Source organism: Coenobita brevimanus, chromosome 57 (genome assembly GCF_032717465.1).
Source record: "Coenobita brevimanus isolate Jiangsu-jjx chromosome 57, ASM3271746v2, whole genome shotgun sequence".
In the NCBI taxonomy this organism is placed as follows: domain Eukaryota; kingdom Metazoa; phylum Arthropoda; class Malacostraca; order Decapoda; family Coenobitidae; genus Coenobita; species Coenobita brevimanus.
This window is the reverse complement of record NC_137010.1, coordinates 48,139,983-48,152,742: the sequence shown is the minus strand read 5'-3', so window position 1 is coordinate 48,152,742 and position 12,760 is coordinate 48,139,983. Positions and strand designations below refer to the sequence as shown.

At 40.9% G+C, this 12,760-nt stretch overlaps 1 pseudogene; it reads left to right on the top strand.

Moving 5' to 3' along the window:
• LOC145401986 (maltase-glucoamylase-like) overlaps positions 1–1,385 on the top strand; it is a 426,725-nt pseudogene extending 425,340 nt beyond the window's left edge.
• The last annotated feature ends 11,375 nt before the right edge of the window (positions 1,386–12,760 follow it).

Below are 12,760 nucleotides of genomic sequence, written 5' to 3'. Positions count from 1 at the left end.
ACCGGAGTTAACAGAAGACATCCACATTGTTGCAATAGATTTTTGCGCACTGATATCCCTACATCTTGATAAGTTATATACATGTATTTTTATACTTGTAAAATGTTGCCTGTCCGTCTGCCCTTACTGCAGCAATACATAATCCTGCTCTTTACAACTCATCTGTTTGTCTTACCTCCTCAGTTTCCATTTCAATCCTGATGTTACACTTAATACGACTACTAGCACTACTACTGGTGCTGCTGCTGCTGCTGCTGTTGTTACTACTGCAGCTAGGAGTATTATGATCATTATTGTTACTATTACCAATGCAGTTCCTAAAGACAATGGGGGCCGTATCTCGCTCCATGTCAGCTTCTAATTAACATCTTCTGACCATCTCAACCCCACCTGCTCCAGTTCCCCACCGCTCCTTACTCTCTCTCTCTCTCCGTTCCCCGTCCCCTCTACCCTCTCTCTGCCCTTCCTTCCCTCCGATTCAGTCATTACCTAATCCTCTCTTTCGCTCACTCTCTCTCTCTCTCTCTCTCTCTCTCTTTCTCTCCAGATTATTAGCCATCAATTTTTATCAACTCATTCATCTAACATTTCATTCAGTTGCTCATTTTCACTTAACCACCTATCCATCAACCGTCTCGCTGTCCAGCAATATGTTTCTACCCACCCACACATCCATCCATCCGTCCATCGATCCATCCATTCATCCGCTACTCTATTCATTTCTTTGCTTATCCATCCATCGATCTATTTTCTGGCCAACACCCATCAATCTAACCCTTCCCTTTCCCACTTAAAAGCATCATTCAACCACTATCTTCTCGACTCCTCCATCCATCCATCTATCCTTTCAGTCTCACTTACTTTCCCATCCGCTTATTTACTTAACAAATTAATCATCCTAACAAGTATCCATCAGCTTATCCGTGCATTCACTCACCCTTGTCACCTGCCATTCAATCACTCTGATCTCACTTATTAATCTGCTCATCTATTATGCATCAGTTAACATACCTTTCATCGACAGCTTGTTATCTGCTCCACTTTTTAGAAGATCGTGCGAGTAGCTATCAAAATGTTCTTAAATAAATAATGATGGGGATTATGAAGAAATATAGCCACTGGGTCAAGTGCTAAGGTGATTAGCATTTATTATTATTTTTTTTAATCAGTGAGAGTGTCAGAGGAGGGATAAGCTAAATAATGGGATCCGCCTAGCAAAATCTATTAATGACGTCGAATCACATCTACTTAGAATAAGTAATTGTTTTTTTCAGGCTGGTTTAGGTAAAGGCAAAGGTGGGAGCAAACGCCATGAGGACCTTAGCCGCGGCGCTCATCCACGTAACATGGACCTTCGAGCCTGTAGCGGGTTATTCACCCAGTAACCTGGGATACAAGGCCACTGCATCATCCAGGTCACCACAGTTACCTCCTCTAGGTGTTACTCTAGGTATTCATTTTTCCTACCAACCCACCTGAATCAAGTGACCCCATCTGCCCGTACCTGGATTCGAACCTTGGCGCTAATGGGCCGCCAGCTTCGCAGTCAGTGATGCCAACTACTCAGCCACCGTGGGGGCTAGGTTGAAATGCAAATGCTTGAATAACTTTAAAACTTACTCTCGTGGTTTGCACTAATACTGGCAAAGTGCTGGAGTTTAGCTTATTAACACAGAGAATAGCAACAAATGCACGGTGTAAACTGCACAATAAAGCAATGGCAGACACAAGATGGAAATCAAAATATCATATTAAAGTAAAATGTGTGTTGGGCCTGTGAATGCGCCAGCGAAGCCCCATTATGATGTCCTGAGGTGAAAGTTTGTGTGTGCTGTGTCCGTGTGGCGATTGTCATTATCGTCACTTGGGCGTCTTCACTATGGACCTCCAATCAGATGTTCAGTGGATCATGGTGGATCCACCTGATCTTAGATCTGGGTCAGTGATAAGTGATGAGCAGCTCTGTCATTAGTTGCTTCGTCGACGAGTTAGTGTCGGCTCTCCTCCGGTGGTCATTATATGGTAGGCTACGATTCCCCAGATGATGGTTGTCCCTCATCATGTGTAACGCTTGGCAGTAGATAACAGTAAGGACCTGGTGGAAGCTCTGACCTGTATATATATATATATATATATATATATATATATATATATATATATATATATATATATATATATATATATATAAATTGCTTAAATAAGATTCGTTTGCGATATTCATTACAAACACTACTACTCTGGGGAACGATGTCGCCGAAGGCCAAACAGGACTGATGTGAATATTGCAAGTCAACAAAGAAAGATTTTTAGATTCTTATTGTGAAATAAAAAGAACAAAGAATTTTGTCCTCACAGTGAGAAACTATCATTAACAATGATAACTAGAATACCAAGCCAAAACACTATGAATAGCAAATGCATTGACTAAAACACAGTAGATCATTGGGCATGGAACATAAATTATTATTCTTGAGAGTGTAAGGCGTACCCACACACACACACACACACACACACACACACACACACACACACACACACACACACACACACACACACACACACACACACACAGCACGCACACGTGCGCGCACACTGGGAAGTGATGATCAAAACAAAGTTTGGTGGGTGGAGGCTGCTTTAGGAAAGTCACACCTCATGTGTTTAATGCCCTCACAAAGAATTCAGAACTTTCACTACACTTTTCTGTGCATTAGCCAGCCTTGTCAAAAAGGTCCTCTAAAAACCCTTTCCAGCTGGTCTGCCATTATAGGGTAGTAATAATGATGGTCGTCATCGTCTTAGCCCCAGGTTCGTCTGAAACGTGAACTTGCTGACTGCTGGCTGAAGCTGTCCTGCAGTTCACCGTCCTCCTTTTCGGGGGATAGGGAGAGTGTTGAGGGATGTTTGCATAACTGGGCAGTGGAGCCGCCCAAGTATATCAGTGCCACAACGTGACGGCGTCCCTCTCCAGCATCCCATTATATGGTAATACTGGGTAATGCAATGGTTGACCCACCTTAGGGACAGAAAGACACGAGTTTCAGTCCTGTGTTATTGTTCATTAATCTTCCCTGAGCAGCTAATGAGACCACCTGAGTGTGTTGTGTCCTCCAACCCGCCTTCCCTTGAAGCGCCTACAAAGGTGAGGAAGGTGTTCCTGTGGTGGTCACTTTCCCTAGCTGGCGTCAGGCATTAGCAATTAATATTCTGGCATATGAAAAGGGATGGAACTAAAATGGCTACAAATTATACATATATGTTTTTTTATGAGCCCCATATGAATCTAAATGTACGAAAAAAAGCACCAGCTTAAGAAGGAAAGCAGACAGAAATAAACACATCCGAACACAGAAAATATCTAAAGCGTTTATATTTATAATTTCGCTCCCATAGGTAAGCAAGATAATCGCTAATGCTAACGAAGAGCTGAGCTCCCCCCCCCCTCTCTCTCTCTCAGGGGAGATTTAATTGAAAAGTTAAAATGGATGTAGAGATTTAATCCAGGGCAAATTTGTAAAGTGAAGAAATTAATAAGATGGACAGATCACACACAAAGTATTGTCTAAAGTCATTATCCATCAGTAACATAGGGCCAGAGACTTGGCTACTTACACTACACACTTAAGTTGAGAATCATCGGTTACTCGTCACGAACAGACATTATGTGAAAAATAAACCTAGTTGTCTCTCGGATTTAAATACACAAGCCAAATTGGTTGGAGCATCTTAACGCACTTGACCAGCTCACGTCTGTTTGACCATATGGTTACCATCCAACGTAGTAAATGATCTTCTGGGTTGCAGGACAACAGTTCTCATGTCAATCATTGTAGAGTCAACTGAAGGTAGAGCTGCATAAAAATGGTGTTAATAAGTTGATACTGGTCTGGAAACACAGTAGATGAGTGGAACAAGTCATTCAGAGATGTCTGTAGGTGGTAGTGGGGGGGAGGTGCTGGTGAAGTGGACAGAACTGTGGGCTTGAAACCGTGAGTTCTATCCCAGGTGTTGCAGAGAACAGTTTGTTTGCATACATTCGATATCTCTGAGTCCATCGCTCTTGCATATGGTCCCAACAACATATCATAAAAACACCCCATCTAATACAGTAACACTAGATCTAATTGAACTATTGCAGGAGAATCACAGCAGAGATAGCGGGCATTAACGGCCAAGTGTCGGGTGACAGGTGAGGGCTGTTGAGGACCAGCCGTCTGTTGGTGTATCGTAGATGGACAGATAAAACTCGAAAACAGGCTTCTTAGCCTTTGTGTAGTATGGGATAAATAAAAATGAAACAACGATAGAGAATTTCAAGAATTATGTAAATAAGGATGTGACCAGCAAAATATTAGGCGCAAAGCCAGCCTGTCACTAAAAGGCTTAGAAAAGAATCAATGCCAATTATTCTTATGTTCCAGTTCAGTGGCAAATTCTCTTATGTGCCCCTCCACTTAAGCTTGTCAGTGTTTCCTTACTGCACGGTGTTCCTCCTCGCTCAATTCTTGACTTTTTCGGATGAACAGTGCACTGGACGGAGGAAAACTTAATGTATTTATCTATTCGTTTATTTACATATTCATCCTAACTTTCTCGTTGCTCCCATACTCTTAGGCAGCAGTTACGTTGTAAGGGCCATTCAGCCGACTGTAAAAATGTTTTCATATGCTCTCTCTCTCTCTCTCTCTCTCTCTCTCTCTCTCTCTCTCTCTCTCTCTCTCTCTCTCTCTCTCTCTCTCTCTCTCTCTCTCTCTCTCTCTCTCTCTCTCTCTATCTATCTCTCTCTCTCTCTCTCTCTCTCTCTCTCTTGCCACTTACCTTAGTAGTAGTAGTAGTAGTGGTGGTAGTAATAGGCTTCTAGCCTTCAGTGATTCTTTCTTTGCATGAAAAGGCAGCAGCAGCAGTGGTAGTAGTAGAAGTAGAAGTGATGTATTATTATTAATATTATTATTATTAGTAGTAGTAGCAGTAGTAGTAGTAGAAGTAGTAGTAGTAGTAGTAGTAGTGGTGGTGGTGGTGGTGGTGGTGGAGGCAGTAATAATAGCTGCAGCTCAAAGTTCATATGGAAGTGAACCCAGTTTAATGCCGGCTGAAGATGCCCTTGCCTGAAATTCATCATCCTTTCGGGGGAGAGGGAGGGAGGTGAGGGACACCTGTATAACTTGGCAGAGGATTTGTTCGCCTATATCAGTGCTATTACATAAAGGCGCGTTTCATCAGCACCACTCTTACTTGAAAACACTGGCATACGAAGGAAAGGGAAACGAGCTGATAAAAACAAGAGAGAGAGAGAGAGAGAGAGAGAGAGAGAGAGAGAGAGAGGGAGGGAGAGAGAGAGAGAGAGTAATCAATAAACAAATGACGTAGCGACGAACTGAGGAAGGGCTGGAGACAGAGAGGAAAACAATGGCAAGAAAATACGAGGAAAGAAAAGAACCAAGCAATTAGTTACAGTTCCTTATTCTCTCAGGCCTTGGTCAAGAAAACTAAAAGGTGGAAGTTAGACTGCTTTGGCTATTTTTAGAAGCCAGGAGCATCTCCAAGGATGGCTCTGGCCGTCTGTCTTTCTCCTAGCGATTTTCGGAAACGAGAAGCTTCACTCTCGTGCATTTTAGCAAAGTCCTCATTCTAAGGCCATGAAGTCCACAGTATCTATTGTTTCTGTACTTGTAATCAGAATATTATAATGCGAGGTCATGTTTATGAAGACTACAGGAAATCAGTAGAATAATTTCATTGAATAGATTGTGCCTAATATAAATGTTGCAGAAATAATGATGAAAATAATAATAACGATAATAATAATAATAATAATAATAATAATCCATCCATCCATCATCCAATCCTATGTTGCCCCATGAGGTGCGTAGGAAGTACTACTACTCCTACTCCTACTACTAGTACTACTACTAAAATAGTAGTAGCACTAGTAATAATAATAATAATAATAATAATAATAATAATAATAATAATAATACAATAATAATAATAATAATAATAATAATAATAATAATAATAATACAATAATAATAATAATAATAATAATAATAATAATTTTACTACACTGGGTGGTAACCATATAACCAAATTATGGCGCCTTGTGGTTTAGTGGGTAATTAAGGCGCTCCAATCGGATTGAGCTTGTGTAGGTTTATATCCATAGGGTGTTTGTGATTTATTGCTCACGTAATGCCACTCAGCGATGAGTTAGGCTGGTCACCCTCATCATAAATGTCAGGACCAACTCGCCTAACCCCGGGCTCCTCCGCTCCACATGGAATAACATAGGATTAGATAATAATAATAATAATAATAATTAATAAAGATGCACATTTTCTTCCTGCGCATTCAGAGAAGACATGGAAACTGCATGTCCAATCATGTGACACGTATTCCAATTTTATGGATATCAGTGTGGTTACTTTCCCCTGTTCCTGACCGTTTTTCTCTTTGGGAGAGGGGCTGAAGCTCTCAAAATCACTGGTGGATCACGCTCTCCAGTTATTGCATTATGGATGACAGTGCATTGTACATGTATTAAGATATCAAGCCATATCTGTTTTCCTTTCACTATTTCTGAGAAATGTTAATTAGGTGAAGGGGGCTGATCCCCCTAAATATGGATGGAAAAGTGTAGTAACCAGAAGAACTCTACGGGAAAGTTTCATTCAAATCTTTTCCCTATTTCTTATCGTTTTATTCTTGAGTGTGGGCTGAACCCCCCAAGAAACGTTGTGGGGAGGGGGAGAGTCATGCTCTTCAAATATTCCTTTACAGATGCGAGTCCATTGCATAACATGAAGTAAGATATCAATGTGATATCTGTCCTCCTTCCTATACTTCGTTTGGAAGGGGGCTGACCCCTCCAAAAATATTGATGGAAATTTTATATAGTGAAAGGCATTATCAAGGAACCAGAAGAACTGACACGAGAATTTTATTGAAATCTATGTATGCACTTTCCCCTATATCTGATCGTTTTTATTTGTGGGAGTGGGGGCTGACCCAGCCAAGACCCAAGAATCATCGGGTGGGTCATTCTCCCTAACTATTGCATTACAGATGTGAGTCCATTGTAGCATTGTGGAGCATGTACTAATATACCAAAGCCGTATATGCCTTTCTTTCACCATTTCGGAGAATTTTTGTTTGGTGAGGGGGTCTAACCCCCCTGAAAATCACAGTTAGAAATTGTACCCTGTATAGTGGATGACTTTCTGTGTAACCAAACGAATTTACCTTTGAAGTTTCATTAAACTCGTTTCCCTATTTCGGAACATTTGAATTTTTTGGGATGAGGCTGACGCTCAATCAATCGGGAGGAGGGGGGGGGGCAGCACGCTCCCCAAATATTGCATTGAGGACGAGAGTCCATTGTACAATACGTATTAGGATAACAAAGCCATATCCGCCTTTCTTTCACTCTCTCTGAGCATTTTTTGCTTGGATAGAGGGCTGAACCCCTCAAAAATATGATTGGAAAATTGTATATAGTGAAAAATCTTTAAAAATCAGACGAAATCGCCTGGGAATCTTCATTCAAATTTTTTTTCTTGTTTCTTACCTTTTTCTTTGGGGGAGAGGGAAGGCCACTGACCCCCAAAAGACTCATGGGGGGGGGGGCACGCTCCCAAAATATCGCATTACGTATGAGAGTCCATTGTACAACTTGTACTAAGATATCAAAGCCATATCTGCCCTCCTTTCACTACATTTGATTTTTTTTTTTGTCAAACAGGATGACTCCCTAAGAATAATGGTTGAAAAATTGTTTATAGTGGAAACCATTCCCAGTAACTACAGTAGATGAACTCACCTGGCAAGAAAGCAGGAGTACTACTACTACTGTTACTACTACTGACAACAACAACAATAATAATAATAACAAACAACAACAGCAACAAAATAATAATAATAATAATAATAATAATAATAACTAAAACAGAAAAAATGTCCAACGACAATTTTGATAGAGAAAAACTTCCCACAGCCATTGCCTACTAGCAGCCGTGCTATAAAAGGACCTTGAGGTCAAGGCCACTGATCCTGTGCATGTCACCTTAGGTCATCACAGTGTACAAGTCCACCAAGTGTGGTGGCTCTAGCTTTAATCCTTCATGGGAAGTTAGGTGACATCAGGACTATCCGGTCAAATATCAGCTTCCCAGCTTAAGCGGTTCTTGAGATGGCGTGGCTGACTCACTTTTCTGTGTTCTGTATAGTATCTAGAGATCCGGTTGACGGACTGCTGCCATGTTTGACCAAAAGAAGAGGACATGTGCCCGACTATGCTGACCAAGTTTAAGGGTTCCAGGTCAAATGGCTTTAGAAATATCGCAATTTTGAAATAAGTAATAATAATAATAATAATAATAAACTACTACTACTACTATTACTACTACTACCAACAATAATACAGTATTAACAACAACAACAACAACAACAATAATAATAATAATAATCATCATCATCATAATAATAATAATAACGTAAAGCGAACACAAACAGACACACACACAGACACACACACAGACACACACACACTAGCATGCACTACTGCGTATCTGGCACGCTCTGGTTACATGTTCTCGCACGTCACTGACCTACATTACCCTACATTACTACAGCCCGGGAAAGCATAGGATTCATCACACATATCACCTTCCGGCGAGACCCCTAAGCATCAGCAGTCACACTGATATTTCACCTGCCACATCACCACCCGAAGTGGATTCAAATATCCAGCGAGCAAAAGCATATCACAACTTTTCATTTTCTGATGCACTAATATATATATATATATATATATATATATATATATATATATATATATATATATATATATATATATATATATATATATATATCAGAATGGCTGTGTGTTCTCCATGGAAATAGAGGGGAGGTCTCTAAACAGCTCTAACAGGTGTAACTTTTTACAGTGAATTTTGATGTGTACATTACAGTTGCTAAAATTTTGTGAAACGCAACTAAAATTGCCAAAAGGTGGCTCTGCTTAGCCTTCCTCTATTGGTCCACATTGGAACTGCACGTTTTCCGGTGCATCTAACACCGATTTTTGGAGCAATGAAGCGAAGCCGGTCAGGAAAGCGGTGCAGCATGGGTGAGCAAAAACTCGGGTGTAAATCTCTGAATTGGGCTCCGAGAACATAATTCAGATTAACTGATAAATCATATAACTGGAACCAATGAAAGTTTTTCAGACTGACTGATGTTTCATAGGTCATAACTGGAACAAAATTTAATGGTGTAAATTACAGTTGCTAAAAGTCGCTAATGGCGGATTTTCTTATTGTTCCTCTGTTGGTCCAAACTGGAACTACACGTTTTTCGGTGCATCTAACGGCGCTTTTCTGGGTGTTGGAACACAGCAGGCTGGACGAGCGGCGCAGGCATGGTGTAAAGAAGATGTGGCGTACTCACTCAATGGCAAAGATAGATACAGCAGGTACCCACTCGAGGGTCGTGGGACAAACACCAGTTCAAGGTTGGCTTTCAGTCAGGAGTGGTAAGCCCAATTTTCTGTCATTAATTCTCTGTTTTACCAAAAATATGCCTAACAATTTCGCTGTCTTTGGGTGCTTATCACATGCACAAAAGACGAAATTTCCCTTTATCGCTTCCCCAGACATGAGGAACTCCGCAAAAATACATTAATCTGTGTGGAGGAAAAGACATGGTCAGCGCTGATAATGCACGGATGTGTAATAAGGATTCTGAACCAAGTGCCTTTGCAGAGAGATCTGAACATGAATTATCTGCCATTATTGTAAAGGCAGAAAAAATCTTAAAGATTATACACTTCCTGCTCTGCTTATGCCTTATCACTGAGTAAGTCCCTCATTATTCTGTTTCTCATAAGTTATTAACTAAATTATCCTTTTGTTCTTGAAAGTAATATGAATTATGTAATCAGACAGATATGTGTTGTGGTTGTGTGTGGTAGATTTATAAGTCATGATGGCATGTGGTAGTTAGGTTACTATGATATGTGTACACAAGTTATATGATGCTGTGTAGCAAGAGAGATATACTGTGACGGTGTGTGAAAAGAGTTGTATGTTGTCATGGCTCGTTGGCCGTAGCTATGTATTTTTTATATGAGTGAAACTAGTTGTGTGTGATGATGTGTGAAGTGAAATACATATAGAGCATTATAACAAGAATGGACAGGTTGTGAAGGTGTGTGATATGAGTTATATATTTTGGTAGTGTGTGCTTCTGTTGTACGTTATTACAATGTTATGCTTCGTATTTCCTGTATTTATATACACGCTTGCAGCAGGGAGGGGCACACAGAACTTTTCAAGTGTTTTCATGGAGAGTAAGGAATAAAATCTGAAAAAATATACTCAAGTGCTTTCAGCAGTTATAGCCAGGCAGGAAGGTTTGTCACTTGAGATGATAACTTTGTGCACTCCCGCATGCATTTTATAATTTTTATCTTTCAGAGTAAAGTGGAATCAAGAAAAGACAGTCGGAAGATGTTAAAGCTTATGAAGGATCAGAGGGAGGAGAGAGAACAAGGAAGAGATAATAGAGATAATATGAAGGCGGTTAAGGAGTGAAAGAGCAACAGACGGAGGAAATGATAGAGAGGGGGAAAGATGGAGAAAGCAGGGTAAGGAAGAGACAGAGGAGATAGAAGGAGGGAGAGATGGAGATACGACAGCGAGGAAGAGACGGGTAAGATTTGGAGAAAGGAAATAGTGAGGGAGAGACAGAGGAGGGAGGGACAAGCCTGATATTAAATAAAGCAAAGCAGGAAGGAGGGGGAAACAGAGAGAAGGGACAAAGGGAGGAAAAGACAGAGGAAAGGAAGAGACAGACACAGATAAAGCAAGAAAAGCAGAGACAAGGAGAGACAGTGGAAGGGATATTCATGTTACTAATGATGACATCTACTGTATAAATCCTTGTTTTGCTTCAACAGTAACATATGCATATCCTACTTGAGTTATTCTCTTCTCTTGAGATGCTTCTGTATATACACTTTTGTTGGTGTCTATGTAATGGAATAAACTATCTCCACAGTTTCATTGGTTTTATACTTTTATATGTTTCATGTAGAGGTTTAGGTGGTGCAATCACAAACTCAACGGTAAGAGTATATATAAGATTAGAAACAGAGTACTATCCATCTGTGAATTACTTGGAAGCTACATGACCACTCTAAACGCAGAAGAAATGGACTATAAAGCAGCAACACCCCATGCTAAGCATTTCAAAGCAGGAAGGTGGGTGGGCAGGTGAGCATGGTGGGCAGGTGAGCATAGTGAGAAAATAGGTCCATGGTAGGCATAGGTCCATGGGGAATGGAGTATATGCTTGATTAAACAAATAAATTAAGGCAACTCCTATTCCATTTTCTCGAATTTTCTGCTTAGTCAAATTTCATAACCAAGGTTCAGTATAAAAGAAATTTTTCTGGTATTTTGAAAAACTTTCCAGTCAATCCCTGAAGCCAATGGTCAGGCCACGATCCTGAAAATGGGCACCGAAACCTAGCAAACTATGCTAACTCTCTATGCTACACACAGCAGTCTGAAGCCATAATTAATACCAACGCTTAAATGCATTATTGTGTACATGTTAACAGTGATACACACAATAGTTATTTAGTAATAAAATACACACACATAAAGAATAAGGTAAGGATAGTGGTGTACGAAATACAGTACTTTAGTAAAGTAAATAGGGATAGTAAAATACAGTAATGCTTACCTCCATAAGTAGGGGTTCTGCTTTTGTTGCAGAAATATGCCTGACACAGGTAGACAGACTAGCCCACCCAAACCTGTGTCAGGCCTGGGGGTGGTTTAGTCACTGTCAGAGTCACCCTCCATCAGCACTAGAGGTGGTACTGGGGTTATAGAGGGGATGGGGAGTCTCAGGGATGATGTTGGTGATGGCGTAGGTGTCCCTTGGGCGAGGATGAAGGCAGAGACATCAGATTCAGATTAGGGAAACTAGAGGTGGATGGCAAGGAAATGTCTGATGTGCAACTGTCCTTCCTTTCCTTAGGTTTACGTGGTAGTGGTGGCTTGAAGAAGTCATGGATCTTGGTCTGTTTTGGGGCATACATCTCCCTCTGAATCTTCCTAATTCTGGTCCTCATTTCCCTCAGGTGAGGTAAAACACTTGGAGATCCTCATGATTGCTGTCAATGAGGAAATCCAGAAGTGTGTCAACACAATTGCTGGTCTGAGATAGTCTGACTTTGCTAGTAGACTCCTGGACTTCTTTCTCAGCAGGTGCCTCCTCTGCAGTCACTTCTGCCACAATTTCCTCTTCGAACTGGATGTGGCAGCCAGGTTCACCAGCATCCATATCCATCCATTCATGGATGTCTTCCATGCCCACATCAGCCTCGCCTGCTCGGTGAAAGGCCTCCCTGCACTCCCCTGCAGTGAAATCCTCAAAATCTGCTGCCTCATCCTGTTGCTGTTGCACGTGCTCCCTTTGGCCGAATATCGCACTCCACCCATGAATAAGTGTCCTGTTGGCCACAAGGTCCCATGCTTTCCCAGTATTCATCACAGTGTCATGCATACTACATTCCTTAAATGCAGTGGTTCTTAACCTTTTTTCTTGGCGACCCAAAATCCATAAGATGGTCTATATGGCGACCCAAACCCTCGTAAACTAACTCTGCACCAGAACTGAAACAAACATATATGTCATATCATGTGACTAAAACCAAAGTAATATTTCATTATTTTATTGATGTCATAATAAA